At 45.8% G+C, this 22487-nt stretch overlaps 1 long non-coding RNA gene across 1 annotated transcript in view; it reads right to left on the bottom strand.

Annotated features, from left to right (window-relative positions):
• Nucleotides 1-1437: 1437 nt before the first annotated feature.
• LOC139262367 (uncharacterized) overlaps nt 1438-22487 on the bottom strand; it is a 37386-nt gene continuing 16336 nt past the window's right edge. Inside the window, exons 2-3 of the long non-coding RNA XR_011592956.1 lie at nt 4945-5050; nt 1438-1531 (exon numbers count right to left, since the gene is read on the bottom strand). This is a non-coding gene — a long non-coding RNA (uncharacterized lncRNA). The remainder of the gene's footprint in view (nt 1532-4944; nt 5051-22487) is intronic.

Here is a 22487-nt window from a genome sequence, read left to right as displayed (position 1 = left end):
GCAAATTAAGTTCAATATAGATAAATGTGAAGTATTACATTTTGATAGGAAAAATAGGGAGGTCACTTATTACTTTTGCGAGTCTCGGTGGGGTAGAGGAACAAAGGGATCTCAGAGTACAAATACACAAATCACTAAAAGTTACAATGCAGGTGAGCAAGTCCATAGAAAAGCAAACCAAGCACGACGGTTTATTTCTAGAGGTATAGAATTGAAAAGTAGGTAAGTTATGCTAAACCGATATAGAACCTTGGTTAGACCACACTTAGAATTCTGATTGCCATATTATAAAAAGGATATAGAAGCACTGAAGAGGATGCAGAGAAGATTTACAAAGATAATACCATAAATGCGAGGGTATATATATCAGGAAAGGATGAACAGGCTGGGTCTCTTTTCTCTTGAAAAAAGAAGGCTGAGGGGTGACCTAATAGAAGTCTTTAAAATTCTGAAAGGTTATGGTAAAATGGATATGATACATATGCTTAACACTATAATAAATCACACGTGGCCCATTGCTGGAGCTGATCACCTTGTGACCTTTAGGTTTAATGTAAACTCCAAGAGTGAGACCTGCAGGGGGAGCCTGCTTTATATAGGGAGGCAGCACGAGGTGCAGTAATGTGTGCCTCCCTGGCTTTCCCCATCTGTTGGCTGTTACATGTAATTACATGCTACAATGCATGGTACAGAGCATGGCTGCAAACACATCACAGGATACAGAGAGAATGTTTCCACTTGTGGGGAAGATCATAACTTACCAAGAAATCTAATATGGAATTTAGAAGAAACTTATTTACCCAAAGAGTGGTGAGAATGTGGAACTCGCTACCACAGGGAGTGGTTGAAGCAAATAGTACAGATGCATTTAAGGGGAGGCTAGACAAGCATATGAGCGATAAGAAAGTAGAGGATTATGTTGATAGATTTAGATGAGGAAAGATGGGAGGAGGCTCAAGTGGAGCATAAACGCCGGCATGGACTGGTTGGGCCGAATGGCCTGTTTCTGTGTCATATATCTTATGTAATCCCATGTAACATACCAGGAAAAGAAACACAAAAAGTTAGGAGTGAAGAATTATAGCTCTGTAACATGACGGCAGAGGTTATGCCCTTTATCATCATTGTCCAATTGTGTTGATGCTAATAGTAAAGGGACAAATGTAAAAAATATATATTTTATTCAGCAGCAGCAGTGAGTTTCCGGGATGCTGAATGAATATTAAAATTCTAATTTCAAAATTATTTTGCAATGCTTCAGTCAGTCAGTCAGTCTCCCACCAAATCAAGGAAGAATGGCCACCACCGGCAATTACCATTACAGTGGCCATTCCTCCTGCATGCTGTAAAATATGCAGTCTAGTGTTCTCCTGCAGTGTTAAATAGAGAAGCAAACAAAATAGCAGGCAATTGCACAGGAAATACCTGATACTAACAGCCCAATCAATCCAGGGATCCATTCATTCTACTTTAAATACAGGTTATGAATTTATTACATGGCAGTATTATATATCCACGGATCAGGCAGCATCTGTGGAGAGAAAACAGAGTTAACATTTCAGGTCAATGACCCTCGAAATATCATCTACCCAAAACATTAACTCTGCTTTTATTCCAGATTCCAGCATCCACAGTATTTTGCTTTAGTACTATATCACTGCTGTCTTTCCTGTCTTTACATTGGCTGTAAATCGCTTTGAAACATCCGGTGGTCGTGAAAGGCGCTATATAAATGCAAGTCTTTCTTTCTTTCCCTAGGGTGTTATTGTTAATGTTCCCAAACTATGAGCGAATGAATACATTTTTAAAAAGTCATCAGCAGGTGCTTTCCCATTGCATTTACTGAACACGGTCTGTCCTATTGCCATCTGTAGCAGCAAGTACAAAGATCCTGGAATAGTTCAGTATCTTGAGCACTGCTAATAGCATTAATACTACACAATACATCATTCTGCTAACATTTAGCTATGGTACTAAAGTGATTGGAATTGTGCCAAGAGTTTTATGGAGTCCATGATTAAACAATGGTAGTATGTATACTGTATGAAGAAAAATCAATATGTGGGAATGATGAAAAGCAAGAATTTCACTGAGAATATCAGATGTTGTGAACTGTGGGAAAAATACTGAGGAGTTGATTGACAGTTCTATTCAGTCGGTGCTTTTTGTCAGCATCAGGTATCATGACAGACATTACTGATCAGGACACTCCATGTAGTTCACGCTTGATGAAATCTGTACTGAAGAATTAATGGTGAAAAGTCACTGCAAATTCATTGTACAATACCCGACGATTATTTAAAAGCGAGCACTAATTATAAGGAGGTACATTGATATTGAAGGCTTGTTTCAAAAAGTGTGCAAAGGAAGTACCAAGTATAACTTGCAATCTGAAATAAAATGATGTTGAAATGTGGAATTTCAGACCGGTTGGTTACTAAGTTACCAAATGCTATTTACTCTCTGACTGAAAATGCCAGTAAGTCATTGGCCCAGATATTCCTGCCTCCCAGGTCCGTACAGAGTGTCTACGGACCCTGGAAGGCATCGGAAAAGCCGGTTTTCAGCGCGCAATGCACATGCGCTGAAAACCGGCTTTTCCTATCTGTCAAGTTTCCGGCTTGACAGATCCTCCATATCTCGGGAGCGAGGACATTTGCACGGGCAAGATTGTGGTATTTATGCATATCTTGCCCAACAAATGTCCTCAAAACTCTTGCGCCTGATAAAAGCAAGCGCATAGCCTACTTTTACAGGCATAAGAGTTGTAAAAAATACAAAAATATAAGTAAATTAAAGTAAAAATACATTATTTTTAAAAACCCTGCCCAATATGTTATATTTATTTTTAACCATAATTTAAAAAAACATTTTTAATTGCCAAATTTTTTTCTTTAAAAATCATTTCTAACAACTTTAATTTCTATCAGTGTATTTATGTGAGGTGTTTTTTTAATGTTTCAGGTAGTGTTTGTGTGTTTGGAGGGTTCTCATTCACAGTAATAGGAGTTTCAGAGTTACAAAACTCCTATTACTATGAATGAGAAAATACTTACCTGCAATTGGATGTCCAGGCCCACATGACTCCTGCGAACGTCCCAATGTGAACACGCTCCATTATGCAAGAAGAGGAGGCCTCGAGTCTGGGATCTCTGGCGGGCATTCGACGAAAAGGTAGGTGCGCATCTTCTCTCCTAGTTTTAGGCAAACGCCCACGGGAAGAAGAAACAGGGATTTCTGGGCCATTAAGAGCAAAACCTGAGGTCAGATCCTTCATGTCATTTTCAAGCATTTTTAATGTTTAAGTACAGGATTTAAATTTTCAGTTGCTTTTTCACCAGTTGACAAATGTCTTCAGTCCCCAACTCACTCACACATCACCTGCACGGTTGCAGAACCACACACACACAAACAAGTATACTTAGCTTATATTCTTCAATATTAAATTACATGTAAGGACCCATGAGTCTCAAATGAACAATTGTACTATGGTGGATCCTATCTAATCGGCCACAGGTCAACAAAAAATGAAACACATCAGAATTTTAATTGTTGACTTGTGCAATCAGAACTCAGCTTTATAATTACCAGCACATTTGTACACAAAGAAAATAAACTAGTTGTTAAATTGGATAGCTATTAATAGTCCTCAGAGCAAAACATAATACATGGTTATTACAACAAATTGTACATGTTCCATTTTGCTTCTTGTTATTGCCTAAATTTCTCTTGTTTCCATATGTTCTTTTGCTGAGAGAGCAGGAGGAGTACCAATCCACAGTTCTGTGATTAGTGGCTAGGTGAGGTAAACAGTATTCATTTCTCTTCCCTCGAGGTGACACAATCTGGTATCGCAAGGTGTTCCAGTCTGAAAAATGGCTCAGAACTGACAAAACTCCTGGCAGCTGTGGCAGGTAAATTTGAGTGAAAGGAAACCCTGGGATTTTAATCCTCTTCACAACTGTTAGCCTACATGGCTGACCTAGTTTATTTTCCACTTGAGTTTGATCATTTTTAGGATTGTATTTTCGCTAAAATTTAGAGGGGGAAAAAAAAAGAAACATAATATTCATTTCTCAGAAGAGGTCCAAACCTCAATTCTGTACATCTATGATCGGGTTGTCTTTTGTTCAACGGTATAAATTTTAAATATAAAAGTTAAAATCAAGTAAGATTTTTGACTTTCCGAGTTTTCTTTTTCATATTTGAATGACTGTATTCCTGCATTGTAAATCTACATCATTACAATGAGTGTAGCACAATGATTCACTTTAATTTGCTTGCCTTCCTATCAGCAGACAAATAACATTGGCAGCGATTCTATTGTCACTGTAATATTCCAGTTAGAAATGACATTTCTATTGTCTATTGTTATAGGTAATCATTAAAATGCCATTAATCAGGATAAAAGCTACAAGCAAAACAAATTGTACAAGGGAGTCAAGGGATGTGGGGATGGTGGGGGAGGTGAAAGATCAACCACAGCCCTATTGGATGGCCAAATGGCCCACTCCTGCTCCTAATTCTTATCTTCGTATGTTCTAAGTACATTCATTTTAATTGGTCTTCACATTTAAAATGCAGAAAATGGTCGACTGTAAATACAATTAAAAAACATTTATACACACAAAATGATATTAAAAGACTCAAGGAGTAGTTGTGGGGATATCATTTGTATTCCCTAATTGAGGAAGATCACAAAGTTGTTAGTTAATAAACTCTCCCTGTTCGGTGGGATAAAGTAGTGCTCGAAAGGAAGAAAAACTTGTATTTCTATAGTGCCTTTCACATCCTCCAGACACCACAAGGCATTTTGCCACAAATGAATTGCTTTTTGAAATGTAGTTGCTGTTGTTCCATTTGCAAATAATTACAACAATTCACTGATTATTCTTTTGAGCTTAAAATTGAATATTTATTTTAACGTTGTGGGGAATTACTTACTACTTGGCAAGGCATGTGAAGTGTTGTTTCATCTACCTCCACAAGAGTTGGATGTCATGTCAATTGTTTTCTAAGTGGGGATTTGTTGTCATCATTGTTACATAGCCTATCAATTAAGAAAAAAGTAACTGTAAACTTAACTCCACAATTGAAGAGTACTTAAAATTATCACAAGAAGTCATTTAAAAAAAACATATCTCTGCACCTGACTCTAAACTGCTAGCATATGCAATCAGCTCTACAACCGACTAAGCTGATATTCCAGACTTCTAACAGTTCAACGCTTCATTTCTCAGAACTTTTTTCAAAATGGTGATCAAAGATCTGGTGAGAATTGTTGTGGAAGAATTATCTCTTAGTTTATAATACTCTTGTTTTTGGTACTGTACCATGTAAACGTTCAAGCAACAAATTGCCTGCTTAAAACAAAAGACACACTTAGACCCCAACGTTCGTTGACCCTGAGTCATGGAGATAGGGGAAGTAAGGCAATGGGCGGTTGAAAAGGCAAACAGATGTATATCGCTTGTACTAATAACAGGAAGGTGGTTCCTTGTTTTTCTGCTGATGCGAGGAAAATAACCCCACTTGTGTGTGCGTATGCTAGTTAACCTTTGACTTACCACAATGTAAAGATAGATTGTCATAGCATTACCATATAGGGTAAGACGTTACAAAAATGTTAGATAATTGGACAATGGTGTAAGGGGGTGGGACCGCCTCCAAAGGTATAATTGTAACTTGGAAACTTCACTTGGAGAGAAGGCGTGGCGAAGCTGCGGAGTTTCCCACGTCTCCCAGAGCGCTCTGTACGAATAAACTGTGATGTTTTCCTTCACCGTACTCGGACTTGGTGTGGAATTTATTTACCTTACAAGAACGAAGCTGGAAGTAGATCTGCTTAGAACTCACTTAATGAGTATCATATTTTGTAATTGAAAGTAGTTCTGAGAAAAATGATACAACAGTGGAAGTAAACCAAAGTTATTTGTGATGTTAATATATGCTGACATGGTAAATTTCCTATTTAAAAACTTCCTAGTGACTTAAAAGGTGAATTTCTGAAGTATAATTATTCAAGTAATTTGGTTGGAGATATGTTACCAGACGTTTTTAACAAGCGATCTACTTAATGATTAAAGGTAGCCATTCTGGAGCATACATCGACTGTTAGACATCCATTCATCCCGGGAATGGCTGGGACAATATGTTTAAATCTTGCTCTTTAAAATCTTGGTTTGATTCCAGCCTAGACAGATGGGGCAAAGGTGCTTCCTCACTTGGCAGCTGATAAAGGTTTCAAATTAAGTAAGCTGTACAATCTCAAACTAGATTTAAGTGGACAAAAATTCACAGCAGAAAACAGCCTCAAATTCAGCATAAATTGCAAAAAAAATCTTAAAGGACAATTTGCATCAAATAGAAATTATGATCAAGTGCAGAATCTATTACACTCATAATAAATGGTGAGACTGAGTACTCTGTGTAATGAGCAAGTGTGACCTTAGCTCCTTTAAAATAAGATTCCAGAATGCAGGTACCTCGTGGGTGGCCTGCTTATATACTGTGCTTCCAAGGGATACTGGGATCCCGTGGGACTCCAACGGGTAGGTCCTCTGGTGGTCGGGTGTGATGCAGGTTACAAAGGGTTAAATACATAACATCACTTCCCCCATGAAGTCAACAGTACACTTATTTACAAGGTGAGACGATCTGGGGCTTTGCGTTCCCTTGTCGATCATCTCGGTGCAAATGCTGGTGTGGGTGAGTTGATCAGTTCTTCACTGGGCTGTTGGGTAGCCGGCCTTGCCGGGCTGCTGGGGATGTTGAGTTCGGTTTCATGGTCAACAATGATGTCAGTTGCCACTTGTGTGTGTGTTGGAAGGTCAAAGTTGGTGGTGTCCCCTTCAGGTTGTTCGTAGCTGTTGGTGAACTGCAATTTGATTTGGTCCAAATGTTTTCTGTTCGTTTGTCCATTGATCAGTTTGACCTGAAACACTCTACTTTGGCTGTGGCCATGCCAGTGAGCCATTTAGGACCATGTCGATAATTGAGCACAAACACAGGATCATTGATCTCAATATCGCGTGAAAAATTTGCGCGGTCATGGCACACACTTTGTTGATGCCGCTTGTCCTCCACGTGATCATTTAGATCAGGGTGGACAAGAGAGAGCCTTGTTTTAAGCATCCTTTTCATGAGCAGCTCAGCTGGGGGAACCCCGGTGAGTGAGTGGGGTCTGGTGCGGTAGCTGAGCAGCACTCGGGACAACCGGGTCTGTAGGGAGCCTTCCGACACACGTTTCAAGCTTTGCTTGATGGTCTGAGCTGCCCATTCTGCCTGGCCATTGGATGCGGGCTTGAACGGGGCAGATGTGATGTGTTTGATCCCATTGCGGGTCATGAATTCCTTGAATTCAGCACTGGTGAAACACGGCTCATTGTTGCTGACTAGGATATCAGGCAAGCCATGCGTGACAAACATGGTTCGTAGGCTTTCAATGGTGGCCGTGGATGTGCTTACAGACATTATTGCATTTTCAATCCATTTTGCGTAAGCATCCACGACAACATTTTGCCGATGAATGGGCCCGCATAGTCTACATGGATCCTCAACCACAGTTTGGATGGCCGTGACCACAAACTTAGCGGTGCCTCTCTGAGTGCATTGCTCAACTGTGAGCAAGTGTTGCACTGGTGCATGCATGACTCTAAATCTGAGTCGATGCCGGGCCACCACACGTGAAATCTGGCTATGGCTTTCATCATTACAATACCTGGGTGGATGTTGTGCAGTTCGCAAATAAATGTGTCTCTGCCTTTCTTGGGCAAGACCACGCGATTGCCCCACAAAAGACAGTCCGCCTACAAGGACAACTCGTCTTTGTGTCTGTGGAATGGTTTAATCGCCTTCTACATCTCCACTGGGACACTGGACCAGCTCCCATGGAGGACACAGTTTTTTACCAAGGACAGTAAAGAATCCTGGCTGGTCCAGGTCCTGATCTGGAGGACCATAACGTGAGACTTCTCGTTCTCAAATGCCTCCATGACCATGAGCAAGTCCACTGGCTGTGCCATTTCCACCCCGGTGGTGGGCAATGGTAGCCGACTGAGAGCATCTGCGCAATTCTCTGTGCCCGGTCTGTCACGGATTGCATAGTTGTATGCCAACAGCGTGAGCGCCCATCTTTGGATGCAGGCAGAGGCATTGGTGTTAATCCCTTTGCTCTCCGAGAAATTTATATGAGCGGCTTGTGGTTAGTTTCATGCTCGAACTTGAGGCCAAATAAGTACTGGTGCATTTTTTTTACCCCATAAACACACGCCAGAGCCTCTTTTTCAACCATGCTGTAGGCCCTTTTGGCCTTGGACAAACTCCTGGATGCATATGCAACCGGTTGCAAAATCCTCGATTCGTTAGCCTGTTGTAATACACATCCAACCCCGTATGACGACGCATCGCAAGCTAGCACTAATCATTTACATGGGTTATACAGGACAAGCAGTTTGTTAGAACACAATAAATTTCTGGCTTTCTTAAAGGCAGCCTCTTGTTAATTCCCCCATACCCAGACATCTCCCTTGCACAGTAGCGCATGTAAGGGTTCTAGCAGAGTGCTTAACCCAGGTAGGAAATTGCCGAAATAGTTGAGGAGTCCCAGGAATGACCGCAGCTCTGTCACGTTCTGTGGTCGCGGTGCGTTCTTGATGGCCTCCGTCTTGGCGTCGGTGGGTCTGATGCCCTCTGCTGCGATTCTCCTTCCTAAGAATTCGACGTCCTGTGCCAGGAAAACACACTTCAAGCATTTCAACCTGAATCCCATGCGATCTAGCCGACTTAGAAGCACTTCCAGGTTCTGCAAGTGTTCGATGGTGTCCCGACCTGTGACCAGTAGTTCATCCTGGAAGACCACTGTGCAAGGAACCGACTTTAGCAGGCTCTCCATTTTCCGCTGGAAGATCGCCGCGGCCGACCGAATCCCGAACGGGCACTCGTTGTAGATAAACAGACCTTTGTGCATGTCAATGCAGGTGAGGCTTTTCGAAGACTCCTCCAGCTCCTGCATCATGTAGACCGAGGTCAGGTCCAGCTTGGTGAATTTCTTCCCTCCAGCCAGGGTCGCAGATAGGTTGTCTGCCTTGGGTAGCGGGTACTGGTCCTGTAGCGAAAAACAATTAATCGTTACATTATGGTCCCCGCAAATACTAACCGTATTGTCCTCCTTGAATACTGGGACAATCAGACTGGCCCAGTCATTGAATTCCACCGGCGCGATGAAGCCTTCACGTTGCAGCCTGTTCAGCTCAAGTTCCACTTTTTCACGCATGTATGGTACCACCCGAGACTTGTGGTGAATGGGTCGTGTACCGGGAACCAAATGGATCTGCACTTTTGACCCTGAGAAGCTTCCAATGCCTGGCTCGAATAATGATGGGAACTTGCTTAAAACCTGGGTACATGAGGCGTCGTCGACGGATGAAAGCGCTCAGATGTCGTCCCAGTTCCAGCGGATTTTTTCCAGCCAGCTTCTGCCAAACAAAGTGGGGGCATCCCCTGGTATAATTCACAGCGGAAGTTCATGTACTGCTCTGTCATAGGAGACTTTGACTTCTGCACTGCCAATTACAGGGATCAGTTCCTTGGTGTAAGTCCTTAGTTTGGTGTGAATGGGGCTGAGCTTGGGCTTGTGTGCTTTCTTTCCCCACAGCCTTCAAGGATGCAAAATTCACAAGAACCCCCCCCCCCCCCGCCCCCCCCCCCCCCCCCACCAGTGTTTGGGCTCATTCGAAAGGAAATTTAATTTGGGACTATCTACTGGAAAATTTGAAATCCTGAAGTGCTTGTAGAAGAAACTATGAACTTTAATCGAATTTTGGATTTGACAAGACAAATTCAAGCCTGTGGGCAGGCCTAAAGAACTAAGGAAGCCCACTTGATTATTGGAACTACCTAGGTGTTGAGACTAAGTTAACTAGTCTGGAGGAATGGACATTCGAAAACCCTTCTCCACAGGAGACATTTACATTACAACAATAATTAAGAAATGGCCAGCCATCAAACCAAACTGAGAAAAGCCATCTTCAACATGAATAAGAACAAAGGGCCCACTACAGCCTGTGTGCGAAAAACCAAGCACAAAAGAACATTGCGATTAGCAAGCTAATATTTCCATCAGGAAATAGATTTAGAAATGCAACCCACCCAAGACATATTAACTTTTAACGAGCCCGCCAAAATATTACAAAGGAAAGTCAAGCTCAGCAAATTTAAACAAAGTTTTCTGAACCGATTTGGCGTGAAGATTAGAACAACTCAAACCATATAACTGACCCCTTATTTCAACAGAGGGTATGACACACTTTACCATACAACCGAGACCACGCTGATGTCATCAAGAAAGGAGACAAACCAATGCGACAGTTGTAAACTAACTTCTCCAGCATTGAAGTCCTGAAGTCCTGAAGGAAGAACATCACCATTGTGGCAGCAACCGACCACAGCCAACGTGGTCCCAACGAAAAACCACCGCGATTGACCAAACTCAAAACAAAACTCCAACGGGAAGAAACCGAAGAATCGAAAAGTTTCCACTCTACAATCTAAGTCCTGACTACCAACAGGTGAAAACATTACCTAAAGAGACTTTGAACCTATTTCTAATAAAGTAAACCGGGAACTTACCCCATAGATCCAAAACGCGCCTTACCACATTAGCGGACTCAACCCAACTGAAGATTGCGCAGCAAGACGTCTTCTCCGACGTTCGGGATACGGCAAGCAGAACCTACAGAATTCAACGAACCCTGAAATCGTGGACTACCGCTAACTGACCAGAAAGGATTGGTAAGCATAGTCCCTGCCTGCCCTGGAGTCTAACCTAGCTCAAATTAGATATTCAGAGGTGGAAGGTGTAGTTTTTACTGTAACCCCCTTTGAATATGTAATGTATTGTTCTTTATTAGAATGATTATAAGTTTGAAATTTTTCTTGTCTGTAATAAAATCAAAGTTCTTTTGCACCAAAGCAGTTGTCCTTTGCACTTTATTCCGGAGTCTAGAACCCAAGGGAGTGGGAGGGATTCAAACCGCTCAAATAGGTCAAAGGTGAATCTGACCCCCGGGACCACACCCTTACAAAATGGCGACTGCGGCAGGACTCTGGTCCAAGGAATGTGATGCGGAGAGTGCTGGTTTGGGGCAAAGAACCAAAATAGAAGAGAGGATTTCCTCCTATGTGTATAAAAGGTAACTGTCACTAAGGAATTGGTGCTTGGTCAATTGCACGCTGAGCGTCCAGCTGACGCTGCAGCCCAGTGGACAGCAAGAAAGGATCACAAAGAAACAGTAGAGAAGGCAATTTGGTTGGTCTGTCTACAGCAACAGGTCCAACTCCTAGATAAAATCAATAAGACCCTACAGGCAGAGTTATGGGAATGTGCAGCGAACTATCAGGGAAGGGTTATGGCAGAAGAAAGGTTATGGGGAGAACACCGTAAGCTAAAACAGGAAAGGACCCAGATAATGGAAAAGTTTAAAAACAGTCAGGACTATTTTCAATGTCAGGGTACCGAGGCAAAAAGTAACGAAAAGTCACTGAGGGAGTAAAGCTCTTGCCTCACCCTACAAGTAAAAGAGCTCCAGGAAAAATACAAAAATGTGCAGGCAGAGTATAAAGTAGCTAGCACTAATGGGTTTGAATCAGAACACCACGGTCCCTGCCAGCAACAAATTAAAAGTCTAAACCTTGCTCTGTCCAAGGCAAAAGGCATGGTATGCCTAATAAGCCCAGGTGCACCCCAGGTAAACCTGGAAGAGAAGGAGGAAACTACCTGGCCACCACCTGTGGCACCGGTGACTACACCGGTTCAGCAGCAGGAGGGGCAAATCTGTTGCGGGGCGGACAGGGATAGTGAACCACCACCACCTGTGGCACCGAGTTTCAGCTCGGCTTGGCAACAGGGAGGAGAGGTAGGCGAACCAGAACAGGGAGAGCCAGAACCAGGGCCAATGTGCCTGGTCCAGCAACAGAAGTTTGGCCCGCCCACCCTTAACGGGGGTCCAGGGCACCTGGAAAGTCAGTTTGTGGACCCCCACACTCCCCAACAGCTTAGGGCTATGATAAGCCATCTGGGAAAGCTAACTCCAAAGGGAGACCCATCGGTTCACTTTATGGAGGTGGAACAGGCGGGGGATATTAATGGGTGCAATGATGAAGAAATGGCAAAGATGCTCCTCCTTACCCTGGACAGCAAGCTGTACCAGTCTCTCTCTACTGAGAACAAAAGGAGGCAGAGAACACTTGCTGCCATCCAGAAAGATATTTTAGAAGCCATGGGCTGCAATGAAGGGAGTCCCTTCTCCAGGGTAGAGAAAACGGTGCAGCTCGCAGGGGAAACCCCACAGGCGTTCGCAGACCTACTGTGGCCTGTGTACCAGAGCGCCTGTAGTGGGGACATAAACAGAGATCACTTAAGCCTAGACGAGTTAGCACACTGGCTCCGAAGCCTAGTAGCTAACAGTTTACCCCAAATAAGAACCAAGGCTGAGGCCTGGTTTGACCCAAGAGATCCCTAAACCACCGAACAGGGAGTGCTTAGGCAACTGACCCTAGCTTACAGAAACGGCAGAGGGACGGAAGAGTTCCCACAAAAGGGAAGGGTTCACGAAATCCGACCTAGCCAAGATAAGAGCGAATGGTGCCACGAGGGGGGCAACCCCTCCGATACAATACGTACCTGCTTCGGGTGTGGAAAAAGTGGGCACTGGAGACAGAATTGCAGAAATCCTTGGAAGACTAGCATAGGAAAGAGTTCTCCAGCCCCGGCCAAAAGGGCCGCGACAGATAAGCCAGTCCCTCCCCACCCATTCGATACCTTCCTAACCGCGCTCCGGACCATGTTAGATGGCCCTGGGAAGTTAGCCACCGGTATCGAAATCCCATCTGCCCCCTCCCAACCAAAACCGTGACTAGGACAGGCACAGCCTGTCCACTTGTGTTCCCTCGAGTATGATGCATGGGGGAGACCAACCGTGAAGATGGAAATGTAAAAGGAAAAAGGGACTTACTTGCTGGACACCGGTATCTCAAGCACCCTTGTCTATGCAGCTAACCCCACCACCTCACCTCTGTCTAACGGGGTCCCCTACAGCTTGGTGGGTTTCACAGGCACTGAACAGACTGGCTCATTCTCCGTTCCGCTCTCCATTCATTTAGGTACACTCCACACTTGTGTCCTGATGAAATGGGAACAGGATGGGAGAGGGATCCTGGGGGCTGACTTCATCCTAGGCCACGGGATCCTATTGGATTTAAGAAACCACTGTCTTTGGGGGTCAATCTGCACGGGACAGGAGAGTGAGGTGATGGTTATCCCGGGAAAACATGGAAAAGGGACAGTGGCCACCATGAAGCCAAATGAGGGTTACGACATTGAATTACTGGTCAGTAACACTCCGATAGAATACCAAGGATATGTGAGGAAAAACCTTGCAGCTTTTGCAACTCACAAACACGACTCATAAACAGGGTCGAGTTTAGCATAGATGGGGACCCGACCACAGAAACAGTACAACTTCCCCAGGGAGGAGGAGGCAGACATGGAAACAGCCTTGGGTTCGCTGGTTAAACAGGGGGTATTGAGACCAATTGCTACCCATGTGAACTCTCCATTGTGGCCGGTTAAGAAATCGGACAACTCCTGGAGAGCCACAGTGGACTATCAAGTACTCAACCATAACATCTCCGCCTGTGCACACACCGTTGTTGCTGTTGCCGACCTCATTGGAAGTATCCCAGCCTCCACGACCACCTTCACGGTGCTGGATATTTCCAACGAGTTCTGGTCCATACCTTTAAGAAGGGAAAATCAGTACAAGTTTGCTTTTACCTTTAAAGGACAGCAATACATTTGGTACTGTCTCCCTCAGGGCTTCCACAACAGCCCCAGTATTATTCATCAGTGTATGGCCAACTGTTTAAAGAGCTTCAGCAGACCCCAGCAGCTCGTACAGTATGTGGATGACCTGCTCCTGTTCACCGATGAGGGCGAGGAGCATGGCCCACTGCTGGCTGAACTGCTGGAGCTGCTGAAAGAAGAGGGATTTAAAGTAAACCCCAAGAAGGCACAGATCGGCCTGAAGGAATTAAAGTTCCTGGACAGGCTGTGCGCTTTGGGGAAAGGGCCATTGACAAAGCTAGAAGGGAAGCAGTGCAGACATTACCAGCCCCCAACACAGTAACAGGAGTAAGATCTTTTCTAGGGCTAACCGGGTACTGCAGAGATTTCATTGAGGATTACGCAGCCACTGCAGCCACCTCTGCTCCGACTCCTACACAAGGGAGTGGAGTGGGAATGGGACAAAGGATGCGAGGCAGCATTTATCCAACTCAAGAAAGACCTGCAGACCGCGCCAGCTCTAGGGGCCATCGATGGGGGTAAAGAGTTTTTCCTGGAGGTAGCAGCGAGTGGGGACAGCCTGAGCACAGTACTGCTCCAAGAGCGACACGGCCGGCTGAGACCAGTGGTCTACTCCTCCAGGATACTCACGGATGTGGGGAAGGGATACTTCAACTGTGAGCGGCACCTCCTAGCCACTCACTGAGCTGTGAAAAGATCACTGATCTTCACAGGGGTGTCCCCTATCACACTCCTTACCCACCATACGCCCAACCAAATTCTCCTGGACGGAAGAATCAAGGAAAGGACAGTGAGCAGCGCCCGCATTGCTTGCTGGACCCTGCTCCTCTCTCAAATGGACCGAAGGGTAAAGAGTCTCTGCTAGCCAAGACTCGCAGCCAACATGATTTATCCAGGGACAGCCCACCAGTGTTCCGTAGAAGGGGTATGGGAAATTAACATCGCTTTTCGAGCTGGGTTACACCCCACAGGCCGAGAGATCTATGTGGACGGTTCAAGCACGATATCTGCGGGTGAACGACTCACAGGTTGCGGAGTTTATGACCCCGAGGCAGGCATTGCCCTGGCGATTAAGCTCCCCAGTACCATGATCGGCCAGCTCGCTGAACTGTCTGCGGTGGTGTACGTAGTCACACACCCCGAAGAATTCCCTACCCCATACACGATTTGCTCGGACAATATGTTCACATGCAATTCGTGTACGGAGTACCTAGCTATCTGGTCCCGCCACGGATACACATCCGCAGACGGGAGACCCCTGATGATTAAGCCCCGACTGGAAAAGATTATGACAGCCGTTGGGGAGGAAGGGAACATCTATATATGTAAGGTGAAGGCACATTCCACCACTGAACCCCATAGCAAGGGAAACCAGCAGGCTGACATGTTTGCCAAGCAAGGTGCCCGCACGGGCAAGCTCTGGGATCCGTACAATCCAGGACCCATTGCAACAGTTAGGGACAGGATGAGGACAGCAAGGATTGCTTTGCCCCCGGACCTAAAAACGGTTCAGACCCAAGACCCTGTCCTCAAAATTGTCCTGAACACGCTAGCTAAAGGGGAAAGGATAGACAGCCCGTACGGCACCGCAGCAATTGCCATTAAAGAAGGCATGTTGTTCAGGGGGGAGCAATGGGTAGTACTGCAACAACACCGGAGAGAATTCCTCCAGCTGGCCCACGAGGGTCCAGGAGCAGGACACCCCGGAACTGAGACCACTTGGCAATGGGTGGAACAGGCAGGGTGGTGGCCAAGACTCAGGGAAGATGTCCGCGAGTTCTGTGCTAGCTGTCTGGTGTGCGCGGCCAACAACCCCGACCCCCAGAAAAGAAAGGTGTCTATGGGACATATCAGGAGGGTAGAGGGACCCTGGCAGTCAATCCAACTCGACTACATAGGGCCCCTACCCACTACCCAGGGAGGCTACAAGTACTGCTAGTCTTGGTGGATGTATTCACCAAATGGGTGGAAGCCTTCCCATGCCGAACTGCCACTGCCCTGGGAACAGCTAGGATCCTGGTCAGAGAAGTGTTCTCCCGATGGGGACTGCCACAATATGTGGAGTCCGACCAAGGGAGTCACTCAACCAGGCAGGTGATGCAGGAGACCCTTAAGGTACTCAGCATCAAAGGGAAATGGCATGTCGCCCACAACCCGCAGTCATCCGGGCTTGTGGAGCATTTATACCGGACCATCAAAGAAAGTCTGCGCAAAGAGACTGGGGACTCACCCAAAGGGTGTGTAGAGGTCCTACCACTGGTCCTCATGGGGATCCGGGCCAGCCAGTCAAAGAGCACGGGGTACTCCCCATACGAGCTCATGACCGGCAGAGCCATGTGAACCCACACCCATGTGTTAGCCTCGGTACTCACGAAAGGTCAGCTTAGGGAAGTGAACCGGGACAGCTTTGTCAGGAATCTGTTTGAACGCCTTAAACAGATTCACTGGCAGGCTGCTAACAACATGGGAAAACAGCATCGGAGCAACCGACTGCTGCTAGAACCCCGCAAGCACCATGAGTGGGAGATAGGGGAGCAGGTTATGGTGAGGAACTACGCTAGAGTAGGGGTCTTTGTGGCACTGTACATGGGACCATACCACATTGTCGACAACGCAAGCCCCATGGTCTATGCCAGAAAATTGCCCCGCCGAACAAAGTGGTTCCACATAAATCAGTGCAAACTTTTCAATCCAGGGGCAGCAGCTAAATGTAAGGGACAGCCCAAAACTGTAAACCGTACTAAAGACCGGGACCCCCAGCCAGCAGCCCCCGACTGTGGAAATCCCACAGGGGACGTGGCAGACCCACAGACTGCACCTAGAAGGGCGATGGACTGTGTTATTGGAGGAGCTATCCCCCCAATCATTTGGGACCCGGACACACCCCCAGCAGCCAGAGCCTTAAGAAGGACTCCCCGCACACCACGGCCAAAAACACCGTGGTCACCAGCGCTCCAATTTGAATGGTTCAGCCCCGGGAAAGGGACCAGCAGCAAAAGGGCACCTAAGGTCAGAGACCAGCCCATGAGCAGGGACACCCAGCCAGTAGCCTCGGACAACGAGGGACCCTCAGAAGAGTTAGCGGTGGACCAGCCACCAAGTAAGAGTCTCCAGCCCGTAGCCCTCGACCAGGCAGAACCCCCAGGGGAAGAAACGAACCAGGCAGCCACCCCCAAAGGAGCAGTGTGCTGTAGCACCGGAGGGGACGTTCCGCCGATAGTGTGGGATTCAAACCCATCTCCGGTCAGGACACTCCGGGTCCGGCGGTGCAGGCCGACCTATTACCGACCTCTCTGGACACCCAGCGGAAGAAGAAGAAAGAAAGAAGGCAGGAATTAACCTGGCCACCCGGAGACGAGTGGCAGATGTACATATATAGTACGATATGGATTTAAGAATGTTTAGTGAATAATTTAGAGTAGTTTGAGATTATCTGTGTAATGATAAGTATATACGTATTAGTTACTGGGGTGAGGAAAAGAATCAACCTGTGCAGCTCTTAAAAGAGGCAGAGGCCGGGTAATACCCGGGAGTAAAAAGAATCTACCGGTATAACTATTAAGGGAAGCGGCTGTGAGATAAAAGATAGAAGCAGACATCAGTCCACAAGGAACTGATTAAGACAGACAGTCAATTAAAGACTATGAGCCCAAATTGGAACTCGATCACCTTGGTCAAGCCAGAGAGCTTTCTCAGGGCTCGACAATCTGTTTTATGTGCCCCTACAGGAAAGAGAACAGTATGGAAAGGATCCTGTTCCTGCTCGCCCTGATAGCGATGAGCAGCGGCGACCAAGGAGACATGGAAGAACCCCTCATTTACGGGTGATCAGGAGAAAGAGCACCGATCATAACTGCCGGGGGTGGCACCCCAGGCGTGGAACCCCAGGCGTGGAAGAACTCGCCGTTTACACCCACGAGGGAAGATGGCCAGGGTGGCTGGGATCTAATTCTACCCGCTACTCCAACCAGGAAGGTTTTACCTACGGGGAGGCCTCAGTTCCATGCCCCCGGATGCGAATCATCGCTGTCCGAGTCAGTGTTACAGAAGTATATGTTTGACTTGCAAAGGAAACATTCCCCTGGGAAGATGGTGGTGGCTCAGGAAACTCAGCAGGGACGCATGGGACCAGGAATCGGACTGGGAAAGACTCGGTAATGATATGTACCGCACCATCACGGGGACACGGGGAGGAGTAACAGTGTGTTGGGACAAATGGTGGGAATCCAAACAAGGAATTTACATTTGCATGAGGGGATCAGAGAGTATTTGTCCCGCAGGCATATCGATCGCCTTCGCCAGGCAATGGCAAGATGAAGGGGAAGGGATGGGGTGGGATTCTAGCCTAAACGGGTGCGCGGTCCCACACTCCCCACTCCCAATTAACGCCACCAAATTAAGAGCACACAACCCCACCAATACACACAGTAATAGAAAGGTGTCCTACCACCACCAAGGGACCTGGAAACGGATTATTATTCATCCAGACCGAAAAGGTGTTATACCAGCGAGCAGCGAGTACGTTATGCAGTAGCTTCAGTAATTTTAAAACTTACCGAGGTACACCTACTTGCATGATGCCCGAAGGAAACAGAGCTCCTATACCAGGCCCTCTTAGAGAAATGTTCAAGAAGTTTTATGAGTTAGACTTTGGAAATGTGGATAAAGCAGACCTCTCCACCCTAAATGCTAGGGACACCATGGGCTCGGGGAGACCTAGAAGGGAAATCATAAACGACGTTTTCACTGCCTACAATACAGGATCCTCTTTAATAAATAGCCTAGATGACATAGAACTGCAAACACAGATAAACGGTTTAAAGAACCAATTGAGGAAAATCCTGAAACAAGAGAACACAGTAGTAGGCTCAGAACTACACGAGGACCAGGCTATGACTGTCCATTTAAAAGAAATAGTGGCTGAGCTAGAAAAACATGCACAGACAGTGAATGCACTCATACAGGAGGATAGAAACACTTCGGACCAGGCTGCACAGAACGAGGTGTGTGTACTGTATGGGGCATGGTTGTTGGGCGAGGACCGCAACAACCTGGAGGATTTAAAACAAGGTTTAGTCCCCTCTTGGATCAGGAACAAGCACCTCACAGCCCTCCACCCGTACAGCAGTTCACTAAGCCCATGCCAGTTCCACTGAGCCTCTGAAGCCTACTCTGTCCCAGTAGACTGTGGGAAATCTAACCACACCATTATGGGAATCGTACTAAGGATGCCAGTCACGTGTGGGACAGCCCGACCCGCACCGGTATACCGGGTGGAGAACATTGGAGTTGTTCAGGGAGGTGCACACATTCGTTTCGCAGCGGTCCCACCCTATGTCATAAAGTGGGAGCACGCTGTAACAGGTACTGACCTCTCCGGGTGCCGGAGCCGGGGTGCACACGTAATACTGTGTTCCCAGTACTTGAGTGCCCATTCAAAGTCACAGTGTGGGTTTAAAGCTGCTGGTGCACAGCCTATTAACTGCACCATGGAGGTGATGACACAAGACCATGTCCCTCCACAGGTAACATACATAGAGGGTGGGACATATTGTGTCACCACCAGTGCGCCCCACTACCAACATGGGCACTTCTGGTGTCCGGTAAGTGACAGCAGTTTTTGCTTCAAACCTGAGGCATCAGTTCAAGTGGCCCAGGAACGGATTGTCCCCATTCCTGAACCCTCCACTGTCCACCTTACTGTGAGAGAAAACATTACAAACCTGCAGGATTATGTTGTACGTTTTGGCTATGCAATTCCCCCTCTACCTGAACATCTCTCCGCTCTGCTAAAAGCTGTAATTATCTCACAAAAACACTTCTACACTCAAGAACAGAAAACAATTGAGATAGGGAAAAAGATTCTCAGATCACAATTCCGCCGTGGTATAACCTTTTCAGAAATATAGAAGTCCCAGTCTGGATTCGAATCGCTTCCCACACTTTAGTTATCTGTCAACTCGCGATTATTCTTTACTTGTGGTGTCTCACTTGCTGAGTGAAACGCAGAGGCCATCAGTGAGGCTCCAAAGGGTGCTATAGACTCCTTGGCCGAACTTGGGAATCGCTTAGGGAGGAGTGACACCATACTACCATGTTTAATTTGTGTTTGATTTTACCTGTTGGAAACTGCAAAATATCAAGTGTTGTAAGAGTGTTACTTAAAATGTGTTTGACTATGTACCTTTATTTTTACTGAACATAAAATATGTTTGACTATGTGCTTTTTTTTTTACTTTACTTAAAGTTGTGTTTGATTGTATGCAGTATTTTACTGTGAAACTCGAGTAAAAGAGGGGCATCGTACCCACTCTATGCTGTAACCGAATTGTAATGACTGTCTTCACCTGTAAATTGCATTGCATTTCAACGGGGGATGCACATTAATGTTTAGCTAGTATAAATGCAGGGAAGGTTGACTCTCGTGAGCAGGAATTTTGATTGACACTGAAGAGTGTGGAGTGTCAACAGGGGGAACTGAAGGATGCAAAATTTGGCTCATTTGAAAGGAAATTAAATTTTGGACTAGCTACCAGAAAGTTTGAAATCCTAAAGTGCTTGTGAAAGAAACTACGAACTTTAATCGAATTTTGGATTTTAAAAGACAAATTTGAGCCAAATTTAAAAGAACTAAGGAAGCCCACTTGATTATTGGAACTGTCTAGGTGTTGAGACCAAGTTAACTTGTCTGAAGGAATGGACATTCAAAGACCCTTCTCCACAAGAGACATTTATATTACAACAATAATTCAGAGATGGCCAGCCATCAAACCAAACTGAGAAAAGCCATCTTCAACATGAATAAGAACAAAGGGCCCACTACAGCCTGTGTGCGAAAAACCAAGCACAAAAGAACATTGCGATTAGCAAGCTAATATTTCCATCAGGAAATAGATTTAGAAATGCAACCCACCCAAGACATATTAACTTTTAACGAGCCCGCCAAAATATTACAAAGAAAAGTCAAGCTCGCCAAATTTAAACAAAGTATTTTGAGCTGATTTGGCGTGAAGATTAGAACAACTCAAACCATATAAATGGCCCCCTGTTTCAACAGAAGGTATGACACACTTTGCCATACAACCGAGACCACGCTGATGTCATCAAGAAAGGAGACAAACCAATGCGTCAGTTGTAAACTAACTTCTTCAGCATCGAAGTCCTGAAGCCCTGAAGGAAGGAAGAGCATCACCATCGCTGCAGCAACTGACCACAGCCAACGTGGTCCCAACGAAAAACCACCGCGATCGATCAAACGCGAAACAAAACTCCCACAGGAAGAAACCGAAGAATCAAAAAGTTTCCACTCTACAATCTAAGGCCTGACTACCAACAGGTGAAAACATTACCTAAAGATACTTTGAACCTATTTCTAATGAAGAAAACCGGGTACTTACCCCATAGATCCAAAACACGCCTTACCGCATTAGCGGACTCAACCCAACTGAAGATTGCACAGCAAGAAGTCTTCTCCGACATTCGGGGTACGACAAGCAGAACCTACAGAATTCAACGAACCCCGAAATCATGAACTACCGCTAACTGACCAGAAAGGATTGGTAAGCATAGTCCCTGCCTGCCCTGGAGTCTAACCTAGCTCGAATTAGGTATTCGGAGGTGGGAGGTGTAATTTTTACTGTAATCCCCTTTGAATGTGTAATGTATTCTTTATTAGAGTGATTATAAGTTTGACATTGTATTTTCTTATTCTGTAATAAAATCAAAGTTCTTTTGCACCAAAGCAGTTGTCCTTTGCACTTTATCCCATCCCCCAAATAAATCCAGAGTCTAGAACCCAAGGGAGTGGGGGGATTCGAACCGCTCATGTAGGTCAGAGGTGAACCTGACCCCAGGGACCACGCCCTTACAGCCTGACGAAGACCTTATTACTCATTATGGACTGACTTGTCCCCGTGTCCAGCTCCATAGATACTGGAATGCCGTTCAGTTCAACTTTCAACATTATTGGTGGGCATTTCGTCATGAACATGTGTACCCCGTACACTTCTGCCTCCTCAGTACGAGTTTCCAATTCAGACTGATAAACTGATCGATCTTCTTTTGCAACGTGGTGATTTGCAGGGTTTGCAGCTCACCTGCACATTCGTTGGAGGTGTCCCATTGTTCTGCAACCATTGCACGCATAGTGCTTAAAGCGGCATTATAGGGCCGATTGATACGTCCTTACTATACAGTATAAATGCACACGAGGCCCATGCTTGAGAGAAGGTCAGTCTGTGACCTGTCCTTTATTCCTTAGCACTCAAGTGATGAAGGTGGGTGGAGCTTCCCCTTTTATACCTGAAGGTCCAGGTTAGGAGTGTCTCCCACCTAGTGGTCAGTGTTCTCACGGTGTACAACTTAGGTCAGTTTATACATGGGTTATAATGTTGGTTGAATACATGACACCGATGATCACCGCCGCAGCGCCAACGGGGTGTTAACTGCCTCACATTAACAAATGATGGCGGACTCTGGGTCAATTGAGGTCGGGCCACAGCAACTGGCGTGTATGTTCTGCCCTGTACATTTCTGCTCAAAACCGACATTACTTTATGCACAGTACTGGCCGAAACTTCTTTTTCTGCGAAATCTGTTTGGTGTTGTCGCTGGTGGACATAAA

Source organism: Pristiophorus japonicus, chromosome 4 (assembly GCF_044704955.1).
Source record: "Pristiophorus japonicus isolate sPriJap1 chromosome 4, sPriJap1.hap1, whole genome shotgun sequence".
In the NCBI taxonomy this organism is placed as follows: domain Eukaryota; kingdom Metazoa; phylum Chordata; class Chondrichthyes; family Pristiophoridae; genus Pristiophorus; species Pristiophorus japonicus.
The sequence above is the reverse complement of the archived record's forward strand: the minus strand, read 5'-3'. Positions and strand labels throughout refer to the sequence as shown.